Below are 16,125 nucleotides of genomic sequence, written 5' to 3' on the forward strand. Positions count from 1 at the left end.
CCTGGGCTATAGCCCAGGTCCAATTAAAAATAAATAAAAAATAAAAATAGTATTACTATTCATATAAGTCCCGTGCATATGTATGTAATCAATTTATAGTATTATTCTTCCTCTTTCTATTAGCCAAATTGTTCATATGTTTATATGCTGCTTCTATCCTTCTTCTTCGAACTAGGTTTATCTTTGATTTTTTTCCCCTTAAGCAAGAGCATAAATTATGTTAATTAGAAATCACAATTCAAAAAACTTACAATTACTAGAAAGTGAGGAAATATCAAACTTTTCATTCAAATTATGACATAAACCCATATTCCCTAGAACATGGGCAGTTTTATTTCAAAATCTAAGCACTTTTATCAATTAATAGTTAAATGGATGTTAAGGATTCAATTGGATAATTTTTTATTTTTTATTTTTTTTTGGAAAATGAATTCTAATGGGTACTTTGATGGTGGATAACAAATATGTTTTTATATCTGATTTTAAGTTGAGATCTAAATTTGGTAAATTAGGTTTTTAGGTTCTCTCGGATCGGATCTTTAGTAAAAATTATCAATTTCATGATATAATTACTTGGACATGGAAGTAAGACCATATTAAACATAGTATACCCTTACCATATCTCACTTCTATGAAAAAAAAATATAATATTTCATAACTTTTATCATGTTAATCTTCAAATTTTCTTATCTTTAGCCCTTTCTACTTTGCAAACTTGGCTCCGCCTTGTATGGAACAATAGCTTTTCATTCATTGGGATAGCCCTTTGTGGTATTGATGTTATAAAAATCGATTTTTTTTCCCATAGATATAGAGTGCAACGAGGACTCAGGTCAACTTTAAAAATAAAAAATAAAAAAATCTAGGTGTTTATCTCAATTACTAATTCCTAAGATCGATTATGTAGTCGATAATTATACTACTATCATTTTCTTATAAAAAAAAAAAACATATTTTTATAGTATAAAATAATTGTACAATACTTACAAAATTGGTCTTCAAGTTCAAAAGATAATTGTTGGGAGTTAAAACTCGTTAAAGCCTGTCGTTTTGGAGTACTAATTTAATTTATGTGAAGCCGAAAATGATCAATGGTAAACCACAAGTTATTTTTGGATCGAAAATGATTCGAGTTGAGAATATAGAGAGGTTGGGCACGGCAGGGTCCATGTTTGACGGTGGTTGTAGAAAAGAGTGAGAAAGAGTGACCTACTGTTGAATTTAAAATTAAATGGGTATAATTGTTTCTAATTTGCTAACTTGGTAAAAAAATATATATATATACCATAATCCTAGAGTAGGTATCATTTAATATGATACCGGGAAACCCAATGTTTAGATTGGACGAGTTTGTGTAGGATTCGTTTGACAATCACAGTTGCTTTGTGTTTTTGTTTTGATTCGAAGCAGAAGTAATGTTTTTACTTTTAGAGTGTGTTCAACACTATTTAGAAGCTTGTTTAGTAACGTAAATTTGTTACAAGATTTTTAGAAGCAAAAATATGAAAGCATATTTGATAAAAAGTGTTACAAGTTTGAAAATTTGGATTATTAGTTAAAATTATTATTTTAGATTTTTTAATTTTAATTTTTATTTTTTATGAACAGTACTTTGTTACAGTGCGAAGGCAGACAAAAACATCATTTTGATGCTTTCGATTTTGGCCTTCAATTTATAAATGCTTCGGTACTATTCAAAAGCACACTAAATATTATTAAACATGTTTCGTTCTTTTACTTCGCTTTATTACGCTAACAAAAATAAAAAAACACGAAACAAAAACACTAATCAAAGAGGCCCCTAATAACTAAAGGGTACGTTTAGTAACGTTTTCGTTTTCTGTTTTTGCAGTCTTAAGAAAACAGGAACATGATTTTGTTTTCTTGAGTGAAAATAGAAAACAAAAATGATATTTATTAACACTTGTTGTTGCCACAAATTTAAAAACATAATACAATAATTATGTTTATCAATACAACATACTCGTTACAAAATGTACATAATATTTTTAAAATTTTTTATTTCTATTTTATTTTTTTCATGGCAAGAATTTTAGGAGTTAATAGTGATTAGAGGGGAGGGAAGATGACTTGAACGTGAACTCTGGGACACAGGAAGCAACCCAATCACTTAGGCACGACACTTGCTTCCATTAATATCAAAAAACCATAAATCTAGAAAATCTAATTTAAAATTATAAATCTTAAAAATACCCAATACATCATAAGTACAAAATTAGATATACCAAGACAAAAACATTCGCACCAATTATATATATAAATACATGTATATGCATGATGTATACATTTATTATGTGATATATAATATATTTAGCATATGATAATTTATTATGAATAAAAAATATTAAATAATATATCTTATATGTAATAAAATATATATTGTGTTATAATATTGTAAATTAATTATAATTTAATATTTACATATAATATAATATAGATATGATATGTAATAATATAAAATATCTATTGCTTAATAATTTAATAAAATTATATTCTATATCAAAAATTATTTTGTCACAAAAAATCATTTACATTATTATTTAATATATTATATATTAAAATATATTTTTATCAAATAAAAAATAATATACAATTTTTAATTTATTCTATATTGAAAATATATATTTTTATTAACATTTAATATGCAACTTAGTATATAACACAAATAATATAAATTTTATTTGAAATGAAAAGTGCCTGTGCACTAATATTAGTGAGAACATTTCTCTGCTACAGTACCGAAAACATAAAAAATATCATTTTGATGTTTTCTCTTTTTTTCACAAAAATTGAAAACGTTTTCTATTATAGAAAAATAAAAATATTTTATTATTGAACGTGATTTTTGTTTTCGTTTTGACTTTTTAGAAATTGACAACAAAAAATAAAAAAATGTTTCTCATTATTAAACGCAATTAAAGTACTTAACCGCTACTCGCTGTTAATAAATAACTTCTTGTGCCAGATGAGGTGATTTCACGCGCGCCAAGCACTTGCCTGGAACCCTTTTTTCTCACGAGAGTAGGCTGGACCGACTATTCCTCACCACTACTATCACCGACCCAAACCCTGAACTGGCAAACTTCGACATCACCGGAATGGGCAACAACAGTGAAGTGACACCGACAGTGAATCGCTGCGAAATTGTCACTTAAAGGTACTTTTTGCGCACTTCACTGTCTAATTTTTTTACTTTTTAAAATTTTGATCTGAAGATGGGTTTGGATCTGTTGGTGCTTTTACATGTCCTATTAGTTCAGTTCAGTTCAGTTACATACGTATGTATATAGTGAAAGAAACTATCAAGTCCAAAGAGATCGGATTACATCCAGCCATGAAATCAGTTTGATTAATGCCTGCAAAACAAATTTGGAAATCCTAATGATGTTCACGCCTATACAAGTCTTGATGCGTGAACTTGATGGAGACAACACATACTGTACTTATTAGACATGGGACCTCTGTAGGATTCTGTAAAAAATAAAATCGAGAAGCAAGTAATCCATCATACAAGCCCTCTTTTCTATTTTGATTCAAAATGACAGTTATTATAAAACCACCGTAACTTCCCAAAAACCACGTAGTCGTAACTTCCCAGTAACGTTGTGGTAGTGTAAGTGGTTTGAATAGTGTGAGAATATAGGCCACACTATGTTTAATGAATAAACGTGTCTAACATTCTCCTACTTGGCCAATATTAACACATTCATTACCCATATGGGTTTGAGAACTAAAAAAAAAATTTATCTATAGAATTTCAGTGGATAAAATCATGGCGGAAATTACACTATACAAATGAGTACTACCTTCCATGTATCATTACATCACTGTCTTTCTTTAGATAAACATCTTTATGTGGTTGTACTTTATAAATAATTATTTCAAAAACTATTCAAGGAAGTCAACTTTATTGTCCCAATGGACTATCTGTATGAATAAGCTCCCATAAGCCCATTCTAAGGTCCTATTTTATTATCCAAAAGGATAATTTGTCATTTATAAACTTTATATATACTTCCTTAAAAAAAACTAAGAATCATCAGAACATAAGTGCAATTGCAAACTTTAAAGCGCCTCAGTAAATCAAACACAAGACATATCAATAAGCCCCATATGTCCTACATGTTCCTTATACAATTTGGGTGGCAAACCCTTTATCATAGGATCTGCAACCATTAACCTTGTTCCTATGTAATCTATTAATACTTGATGATTCTGAACTTTTTCTTTAACAACAAGGAACTTTATGTCAATCCACCTATTTGAACTCCCATTTGTATTGTTGTTACAGAAACGAACTGCAGCGGAATTATCACAATAGATTCTCAATGGCTTAGAGATGGAATCCACAATTTTAAGACCTGTGATAAAATTCCGTAACCATAAGGCATGTCCTGTAGCCTCATGACATGCTATGTATTCCGCCTCCATAGTAGAGGAAATGATTGATTTCTGTTTTAAGCTTTTCCATGAGATAGCTCCTCCTGCAAAGAGGAATACATATCCCGATGTTGACTTTCTAGATTCAATGCATCCTCCAAAATCAGAATCAGAATATCCAACCACTTCTAACAGATCTGATCTTCTGTATGTCAGCATGTAATCCTTTGTCCCTTGTAGATATCGCATCACTTTCTTTGCAGCTCGCCAATGATCCATTCTTGGATTACTTTGGTATCTGCCTGACATTCCTAATGCAAATGCAATGTCGGGTCTAGTGCATACTTGCACATACATTAGACATCCTACTGCAGATGCATAAGGAATGACTTCCATCTTTTCCCTTTCCAAATCATTTCTTGGGCACTGATTTAGACTGAATTTGTCACCCTTGATAATAGGAGCAACACTTGAAGCACAACCCAACATTCGAAATCTCTCTAAAACTTTATTGATATAGGCCTTCTGGGATAATCCAATCAATCCTTGGGATCTATCCCTATAAATTTATATGCCAATGACATAGGATGCTTCACCCATATCTTTCATATCAAAATTTCTAGAAAGAAATTCCTTAACTTCATGTAGCAACCTTAAGTCGTTACTGGCAAGCAAAATATCATCCACATATATGATCAAAAGAATGAACTTACTCCCACTAACCTTAAGGTATATACATTGATCAACGATGTTCTCTTTAAACCCAAAAGAAGAGATAACATTATGAAATTTGTAATACCACTGACGTGAAGCTTGTTTTAACCCATATATGGATTTCTTGAGTTTGCAAACCATATTGTTTTCTTTATCTGAATGAAAACCTTCAGGTTGTTTCATGTATACCTCCTCATTCAAGTCCCCATTAAGAAATGCCGTTTTCACATCCATTTGATGTAACTCTAAATCAAAATGAGCTACCAATGCCATGATAATACGAAGGGAATCCTTTGTAGAAACGGGAGAAACTGTATCATGGTAATCAATGCCTTCCCTTTGGGTATACCCTTTGGCTACAAGTCTGGCCTTATATCGTTCAATCTTGCCTTTTGGGTCTCTTTTAGTCTTATAAACCCATTTACAGCCAACTGCATTAGCCATTTCTGGCAATTGAACCAAATCCCAAACTTAATTTTTAGCCATAGAGTCTAGTTCCACTAACATGGCATCATACCATAACCTTGAATTTTCTCCACTCATGGCTTGTGAAAACGTAATTGGGTCTTTATCAATTCCAATATTATGGTCAATTTCTTGTAGATATACAACATAATTAGAGAGGATTGAAGGTTTTCTTACTCTTGAGGACCTTCTTAACTCTAGCTGGTCATTTAGAACAGGTTCATTGACAATAGGATTATCATGAGTGAGAACTTCTTGATTTACCTGTTCTTCCATAATAATATCTTGAGAAATGTTTTAAAGTACAGGTAAAGGTTCTTTAGTCACAGATCTAACAACCAAATCCCGTGCTTCCTCAAAAATTAAATTTCGAGGTTGTTCACTCCCACTAATGTCAACATCCTCAAGAAACCTAACATTTCTTGCCTCAACAATAATAGGTTTATGCGAAGGACAATAAAACTTGAACCCCTTGGACTTTTCTGCATAGCCAATAAAAAACCCACTTATTGTCTTTAAGTCCAACTTTTTCTCTATAGAATTGTACACCCTAACCTCAACTGGACAACCCCATATGTGTAAGTGTCCTAAACTTGGTTTCCAACCATTCCATAACTCAAAGGGTGTTTTTGAAACCGATTTGGTGGGAACCCTATTTAAGATATACATAGCTGTTTTTAAGGCCTCACTCCATAGAAATAAAGGGAGAGAAGAATTACTAATTATACTTCTTACCATGTCCATTAGTATTCGATTCCTTCTTTCTGCTACACCATTTTGTTCTGGTGTGCCTGGCATCGAATATTGTGCTATAATGCCATTCTCCATAAGGAATTTTGCAAATGGACCTGGTCTTTGTCCTTGTTCTGTATATCTACCATAATATTCTCCTCCTCTATCCGATCGCACTATCTTGATTTGTTTTTCCCTTTATTTCTCTACCTCCACCTTATACGATTTAAAAGCATCAAGTGCTTTACTTTTATCATTTAGAAGGTAAAGATACATAAAACGTGTGCAATCGTCAATAAAGGTGACAAAATATTTTTGGCCATTGAAACATGAAATTTGAAAAGGTCCACATATATCAGTGTGTATGATCTCTAAAACTTGAGAACTCCTTCTGGCACCCTTATTGGTTTTGTTAGTCTGCTTACCCTTTATGCAATCTACACAAATACCAAAATCAGAAAAATCAAGAGTATCAAGTACTCCATCATTTACTAATCTTTTAATTCTTTGTAAGGAGATATGTCCTAATCTCCTGTGCCATAGTGAAGAAGATTTCTCTGTTTTAGCCTTACGCTTGATGCCAATATTTCCATGCAAGGTTAAGTGGTTATGATCAATATTAGGGTTTAAATCTAATTTATATAAACCATCAACCAAAATACCATTACCAATAACAACAGAATCGTTTACAATACTTAAAGAAGTATTAAAGAACTTAAAACTAAAACCAAATCCAACAAGTTTCGAAATAGAAATCAAATTTTTAGAAAAAGTTGGAATATAAAAAGTTCTTTCAAGTTCTAATGTAGAGCCAGATAGTAAGGTGAGTCTGTAGGTTCCAACCGCCTCCACACGTGAACTCATCTTGTTTCTCGAATAGATGAAACGTTCACTTTTCGTCGGTCTCCTTAGGTTGATTAAACCCTGCATGGTATTGGCAATGTGAATTATAGAACCATAATCAATCCACCAAGCATCATTAAATGTATTAACTACATTTGATTCATAACACACAAAGGAAAAGAGATTACCCTTTTTAAGCAGCCAAGCCTTATACTTAAGGCATTCCTTTTTTATGTGCCCTTTCTTTTTGCAGAAGAAACACTTAATGGTACCCTTATCGTCAACTTTGCTAGCTGATGCATTCCCCTTCTTCTTAAATTGCACACCCTTTTTGATATGTCCCTTTCCATGAGTCGCTAGGTGAGCACTTTCTAGCTTCTCCTGATTCAATCTCCCCTCCTCTTGAACACACATGGTAAGCAATTCATTAACTGACCATTTTTCCTTACGTGTGTTATAAAAAATCTTGAATGGCCCATATTCAGCAAGCAGGGAGTTGAGTATAAATTGGACAAGGAATGTCTCTGATAAAGTGAACTTCAATGAGTTCATTTGGGCAGCTATATCTCTCATTTCCATAATATGTTCACTGACCCATTTATTACCCATATGCTTCATTGATGATAGTTTGGTCATTAGGGTGCTAGCCAATGCTTTATCACTGTTGTTCAATTGCTGCCATGTATTCTTTTGCCTTAGTACATTAAGGAATCGAACTCCTTATGTTTTTCCCAACATGACTTTTAATGAGACACATATTTAAGCGATTTGATCGCTCCCACCTCTCATAAGAAGCTTTTTCACTTGACGTACTTGATTCCATGGGGATGGGTGGTTCATCCACACGAAGTGCCAAATCAATGTCCATGCACCCCAATGTTAGAAGGTTTTCTCTATCCAATCCGAATAATTATCACAAGTTAAAAATGGGATATGAAATGAACCAATATTGACAGAACCAGATGAAATTACTGCAAAAAAAAAACATGCCAAACATTACTCTACTATACAATAAACTTTATTGAAATTCTTAACCCACGTTAAAAAATTTCATATCAAAAATAATGTGTCATTATAACCTTCTTGTGGGTAAAGGTTTTAATACAATAATGTTTTTAAAAATATAACCATGATGGAATAAATAATGATATTAAACTGATAATGATACAATCCTGTGGACATTTGTATTCATTGTCAGTTTAATTCCAAAATCATTTTTATTCACATTCATTCATAAACAATGATTATTTTCCTGTAGGGTAGAATAAAACACTTTTTATGAATGAATTATAACCTTTTTAATGCATAATCTTTATGTGATATAACTATCATATATTAAAACTTTTTTTATTTTATTTATTTATTTATTTTATATCACAAAACCAACAACCAAAGATGCTGTGGCTACTTTCTGGTTAAAAATACACATTAAAATAGTAGTAATACTCATACTTTAATAAATTGTATGTATGAGAATATATTGGACATGAATTTTTTTAATATGCAGTAACTGTACAACTCTGGAGTATTTTTCATTTGTATAGAAATTTCCAAAACTATACAACTCCAAAGTATTCTGCATAAATAAAAATTCATTCTAAAACAAATCTTTATGGTTTTACGATGAGATTCACCCTTTTTTTAATGCAGTCGTGAAACTGCTCGGGTCTGAATCACTTTTACCATAAAAAAAGCCAACGTTGTTCCCACTGTATAAATTCACGATGACATTCTCCCATATTTAAAGCAGTCGTTAAACCGCTCGGATCTGAACACTTTATTCATTGCAATCCTTATGGGTGTAGTTATCTACCACTTCATTTCGGCCAACGTAACAAAAACGATAAAACAGTACCGAAAAAATATTACAGACAGAAACACACCCACCAAAAATAATGCAGAACAAATAGAACACAAAGGAAATATTACAGGCCAAAAAGACAACGGCGATATAGCCGCTAAACAAATATTACAGGCCAGAAAAAGAACGGCAACACAGTCGCTGAACAAATATTACAAACATACAAAGCAAAGGATAACATAGCCAAAAGGTATCGCTCTGATACCAAATGAAAGAAACTATCAAGTCTAAAGAGATCGCATTACCTCCAGCCATGAAATCAGTTTGGTTAATGCCTGCAAAACAAATTTGGAAATCCTAATGATGTTCACGCCTATACAAGTCTTGATGCATGTACTTGATGGAGACAACACAGACTGTACTTGTTAGACATGTGACTTCTGTAGGATTCTGTAAAAAATAAAATTGAGAAGCAAGTAATCCATCATACAAGCCCTCTTTTCTATTTTGATTCAAAATGGCCGTTATTATAAAACCACCGTAACTTCCCAAAAACCACGTAGTCGTAACTTCCCAGTAACGTTATGTTAGTGTAAGTGGTTAGAATAGTGTGAGAATATAGGCCACATTACGTGTAATGAATAAATGTGTCCAACATATAGTTCCACGTTTTATTTGGTGGCTGAGAAAATGCAGGAAAAGAAAGGAAATTAAGTGAGGAAATAAGCTCCATGAAGTATTATTAATTTGGTTATTTGGCATAAGCATTCAATATGAAGAAGTAATTGTGTGTTTGATTCATGTGTCTATTATTTCATACTGTTTTCAGAGGTCAAATTGCTGGATTTAAGTTTATTGGTTTATTCCCTTAGTAGCATAAGATTCACAAAGACCACAAATCTTGGAAATAATATAATGTCGGATATTTTGCTAGGTCATTGGGATATGTTGTATTATGAAGGCAAGGGGTACTTATTATAGAAATCACCGAAATCCAACAATAATAAGAAGTTTATCAATTGATCTAAATTGCTAATCAATCAGAACACTAGTACATCTTATTTTATTTTATTAAAGATTGAGCATTATGATCCACCATTTGCCCTCACAAACATTTTCTTCTCTTCTACCATTCAAACTCCTAACTCCATCGGCAATTCCCCTAAAAGATTTAGGCCCTTGACTAGGGAACACCACATTATCATAAAGAATGTAGGCAACTGCGGCACCGATCAATGGTCCGATCCAATACACAAGACTTGTAACAGATCGGATTCGGACCAGATCACAGTCGACCCGATCCGAATCCGATAAGCATGATAAACAATCCGATCCGACGGATTCTTGCATAGTCGATCCATATCCGAAATTCACTCTATCGGATGTTCGATACATTTACAAAAACACAATCAAGCAAATTGATACAAAATTAGGGTAACAAAGAGAGAGATAAATGGGTTTTGTATCAAAGAAGGAAAAAGAGGTAGAGAGGGAAGAAGAACATGAAGAAGGAAGAAAATGAAGAGGTAACTTTTACTGGAAAATTAGGGCTTTCTAATTAAATCAATGAATCCACAAAGAAAAATTCCTTACTCATAGAAAGTATTTGAGTTATATATGGAATGCTATGATTTCAAAATAGAAGAAAGGGGACGCTTGTAAGAAAAGAATAGGACAAATAGGAGAAAAAAAGATAGAAAATAACTAAAGAAAAGGACAAGTAGAAGAAAAAAATAGAGAAAATAACTAACAAGAAATTACTCCGGCAGTCGCTGACTTGCCCTTCACCTGCATTTTTCTGACTGGAAAGACAAATGCAATAGACTTTACAGTGGCCTGAGTTTTGTTCTTGTGGCTTGAATCAATGGGCAAAATATAAATATATGATATATAATAAAATATGAATATAATAATATATTATTTTAATCGGATCGGATTATTAACGGATCGGATCAACCCTAATCCAAATCCGATTTGTTAAGTTATCGGATTCGGATTATTATCGGGTTATCGGATTTGATGCTTAATCCATATCCGACTAAATGGATCGGATTGGGATTGAATTTGGATTAAAATCCGATCCATTGACAGGTCTTGTTTGATTCTTAAAGCTACCACCCACGACAGCAGACCCAAATGAGTATGCCGGGTTCATCGATCCACCGGTAAAGGGTGCTTAAGCCAACTGGCTCCAGCTATCAACCCGATTGCTAGGGCCCCAATGGCTCCCAATGGACCACGCCTTGGGTGCATAGGTAGTGTACACCAAAGCGAATGTCATCACCCCTTATAAAAGAGACGCTCCAAACCCGGTCATTTCCTGTGCAATTGCATGGGTTGGAACATGCTGCAATACCCAAAATTCATGTTAACGCAATTTGCGACATTTATGATTTAACTAATATTACACATCTTAAAATGGACCATTAAAATGTACACTTCCAGCACCTGTGCAACTGTGGTCACTTTTAGGAGAAGGCAAGCCATAACAGAACCAAGCATCTGTGCAATCCAGTAAAAGATGGTCATTGGGATGCATATGTGGCCTCCTACTGCCATTCCGAACGTGACGGCCGGATTAACGTGGCCACCAGAAATATTGGCGGCAATGTACACCGCCACTGACAATGCAAAGGCGGTTGCAACCGCAATTGCCACCAGACTAGATGGATCTGATGTAGCATCTGGCATCATTTTCCCTTTAATCACAGCCAAATTAAACAAATTCTGCCATCTAACACCCTATTTTATTGGATAGTGGTTTCTTTCCCATAAACAAAAACAGATCACATATATTTTTGATCAGTATATTTCAAAATTTGACTACTTCTAACACATTTTTTTATCTATCTTGTTGATTAAAAACTAAAACAAACAGTTTAAATAAATTATTGGGTAAATAATTATATGCATATGGTGTTTAAGAATGCAACACCATCGATGAAAGCACAAGAGAACAGATCGTATAGGCATGATACGGACATTTATTTACCCACCAATGGGTGTGTATTCAAGAGATTGGATTAAACCCATGATTTAATTAAAAGTCATTGTTAGACATATATAGATGTAGACTATGTCTTGACACTGTTTTTTCGCATTTTTTGTGACTACTATTTGATTCAAATGAATCCACTATTGAACCAAGTAATCACCCAATTGTCTATATCCCAAGTGTGAAATAACACACTTTTACAAGCACACACAATAATATTAAACCATATAAATCTGAAATAAGAGTTTCAGATTATTTCCTTAAAATAAACTAAAATTCTCATCTTAATTTGTTAAATTAACCAAATTAATATGAGTTATAATGATGTGGTTAAAAAGAATGCATATGTACGAATGAATTTCATTAGAACCAAAGCTGTGTTAAGAACTCACGAGAAGACATGGAGGACACGGCGGCGGCGAAAACGAAGACGAAAGTGGAGATGAACTCTACAAGATACGATATGAGAGCGTTGAGAGTGATAGAGTATTCCAAGCGAGAGGTTAGTGAGGCCATTGTCAAGGAACGAGAATAATAAGAGATGATCACAGAGTGCTCCAAACGAGAGGCTAGTGAGGCCATTGTCAAGGAATGAGAGTTATAAGAGATGAATTTCAATTTATCACAGTTTATTCATGGTGAAAAAGAAAGTATTTAATTAAAAACATAAATATTATTAAAGTATTATTATGATTTTATTTAGTCCCATGTTTTCCATACTTTATGAGATACACTTTTGGGTAATATAGGTGAGAGGCTGCGAGCCTGTTGTTAAAAAAATCGCTCTTTCTCTATTCATCTTTGTCATATCTTCCTATTAGAGAGAGAGAGATAGAGAGATAGATAGATAGAGAGAGAGACTTATTGATTTTGGGGCGTTTTTGACACAAGACTTGGACACACTTGTCTATCTTTGGTTTAGACTTAGAATGCTCTCTCTGCCCATCTCTAGGTTTGGTGGTATGGGTGATGCGGCCCTATATTTGGTTGCTTTTTTATGTAGCCAGTGGCTGGTTTGTTTGTTTTGACGAGGGGTGCCCCTTTTATGATTGTATCTTGTTTCTTGTTTCTTTTTGAATAAAGTGATTAATTATCCAGATATAGATATATATATATATATATATATAGTCTTCTATAATTAAAGGTTTAAAATTTCTGTGAAGTTTCACAGGAATTGATAATTGACCAAAGGGGAAGATTGAGCCTTAGTGGAGACAGAACAAGAAAGTTGGAACTAATTAGTAATTATCTATTATTTTAAATTTATTGTTTTTATTTTTTGTTGGCAAATTAAGGGGAGGGGGACATAAACATGAGCACACCTGCTCAGAAACTGGACACTTATTAACAGTCCATTGGTCTAGCGGTACCAAGTCCCTACTTCTCAAAGAGAGGTCAGGGGTTCGAGTCTCAGTGGAGGCATGTGTGTGTGAGTTCCCAACTAGAAAAAAAAAAAAAAAAAAAAAAAAAAAAAAAAAAAAAAAACTGGACACTTTACCAATTAAGTCACTAGTAGCCAGATGAGCTTTATTTGAAGTTGGAACAATTGTTTAAACTATATACCTCAATAGTAAATCTAACCCTAAGGTTGATGTTCAGTTGTTGAAGGAAAAAATGAGCCTGCAATATGTTTTAGACATATGGTTCAATATAAATGTGCCCCGGTAAAAGAGTGATCAATTTTATGGGATAAAAAAAAATTATTGCGTCTCAGTTTTTTTTTTAGTATGTGCAGAAACTCAGATTACGTTTCACATGGATAAGCAATTGTTCATTAATAATAAAAAAATAAATAAATTTATGTTATATATTTAAATATCATCAAAACAAGACCATGTTGAGTTTTGAAAAATACTAACAATTTTAATATTACGAAGAGAGGTAAAATTGATTAGCTTTCAAATGGGAAACTGTAATAAGGCTTTAATGGGAAAATTTAATAAAATAATAACAGCTTAATTGGTTGGTCTTTATGGGTTATAAATGAGATTCAATACAACTTTGGGACTGAGTTGATTTAGTTAAGAATCAAGCTGTAATTGTCATGAATTGTGAGTTGATCTAGGCAAGAATCACTTCAAATTTGTTTGTTTTGAATACTTGGGCGGGCTAACAGATAGCCCAGGCCAAATTCAAAGTTCTAACCTAGTGTTAACCTAAACTCTTCCTGTCCTTCTAAATTTTTTCTCTATTTTGTATTAGTTTTTTTTTTTTCTCTCATTATGATAAGATATTGATCTTTGTAAATAATAATTAAAGATTTCACAAATGAAAAAATAATAGTGAGAGAATGAGATTTTTTTTTTTTTTTTCTTTTCTATTTTATGCATTGAGTTTACATTTAAATTTATTTTTTTCCCTAATGTGATTTTGAAGAATTAATTTGGATGGTGATAGGAATGGTTTTTTTTTTTTTTATAAAAATATTTATGTTTTATGGTTAGAGTCTAGTTAGATTTTTTTTTTTTTTTCTTGTGATTTTTAAGAAATAATTTAGAATTTATTAATATTTAAGTTTACATTGTACTTGTTGATAAATAAAGTCTTCTTTTGACAATTAAATTAAAAGATTAGGGATTTTGTGAAGAAAAAAAAAAAAAAAACTAAAGAAAGTAAAATAAGATGAGAAGAAAAAGTATAAAGTGAAAAGGTTATATGTAGTATATTATATAATTTGTTTGGGAGTGGGTTTTCTATAATGTTCATCCAATACTGGTTTGTTGTTTGTATTTAGCAGGCTAGGCCCTTTTTGTATCATGCCATCTTTCCAATCTGTTTGGCATTTCAGAGGTTGGGCCTACTCTCAATGAAGGGATTCAACCCAATACATGTTCATGTTAATGAGAACGATTGAGAATGTAAATCAATCAAAAGCAAAATTAAATCTAAACTAGTTACGCAATTACTTAAGCTAATATGTAGTTCAAAGTAGAATAAAACATTTAAATTATGAAAATATTAAAATAGTAAAATGGAGTAACAAATAAAATACTAGACTGTAATGTCATATGATTAGTACCTAAAATGTCTATTATAGTTGTTTAATTTTAAACTTCGACGAAAAATATTGATATCAGTGATTTTATAACTTTTAAATTTTAATTTTATGCTTAAAAGATATGTTTATTGTGATAAATATAATATATATAAAGATAAAAATATAATTACAAAGTCAATAAATATGAGAAGAAAGATCAAAGTAATTTAATAAATAAAAATGGATGTCATAGTATATTAACAAAATCTTAGAAAGATACAAGTATAATTTACATGTGAAAATATTAAACAGCCCAAAGTCTAAAAAGTAGTGGTAAGATTCACATCCCTATGTCGTAGTCATTATTTACTATTGAAATCTTAGGAGTTGAACATGCCGATGTGGGTTCCACCACTTCCTTTTAGACTTTGGACTGTTTAGTATTTTTATAAGTAAATTATATATGAAAATAAGGGTAAATTGCATTGACACCTCCGAAGATTTAGTCCACGTCACTCATATGTGAGTCAACGACTTTTTTAACAATGACACTCCCTATGATTTAAAATGTCATATTTGTCCCTGATTAATTAATTCAATTAATTTAAAAAATATCAGTCCAGTTAATTGACGAAATTACTCTCTCATCATTAAGCCTATTTCTTTATCCTAATCTCTAACTCTTTTTTTCTTTCTTTTTTTTGGTTCATTTTAGTATGTCGACGCTCCCTCTATCTTTTCCCGATTTCTTGTGGTGGTTATGGTGGCATCTAGGTTATTAGGGTGTTTCAAAATTTCTATTTTTATTTTTTCTATTGTGGTGGTGGTCCTAGTAGCGTCTGTGTGTGTGTTGGTGGTGACGTTTGGAACATATTAGTAATTAAGTATGGGTTGACCATGGTTGTTTTCAATATTTTTTCTACGGTGGTGTTTGGGTGTGGTGGTGGTGGTGGCTGTTATGGTGGTGTTTAGGTATGGTGGTTGTGGTTATGTTGCTGTACTGGCTTTTTTTTTTTAAAAAATAAAAATTTATTTTCTTTTTAATTTTTATGTTATGGTGGTATAAATATTGTTATATATAAATTATATCTATATGTATAGAAGAGATTAAGATGTTAGTTTGGTCCATTAAATTTAGTTAGGATGTTAAATTTATAATTTCATGATTTAAATAGAGTTGCTGACAAGTTAAATAGT

At 32.1% G+C, this 16,125-nt stretch overlaps 1 pseudogene; it reads right to left on the reverse strand.

The window, feature by feature from the left end:
* Positions 1-10,027: 10,027 nt before the first annotated feature.
* On the reverse strand, positions 10,028-12,467 carry LOC132314496 (probable aquaporin TIP5-1; annotated as a pseudogene).
* Between the last annotated feature and the right edge of the window lie 3,658 nt (positions 12,468-16,125).

This window comes from Cornus florida, unplaced genomic scaffold (genome assembly GCF_030987335.1).
Source record: "Cornus florida cultivar Cherokee Brave unplaced genomic scaffold, ASM3098733v1 CherokeeBrave_3.0.0_Hap2_Chr06, whole genome shotgun sequence".
Taxonomy (NCBI): Eukaryota; Viridiplantae; Streptophyta; class Magnoliopsida; order Cornales; family Cornaceae; genus Cornus; species Cornus florida.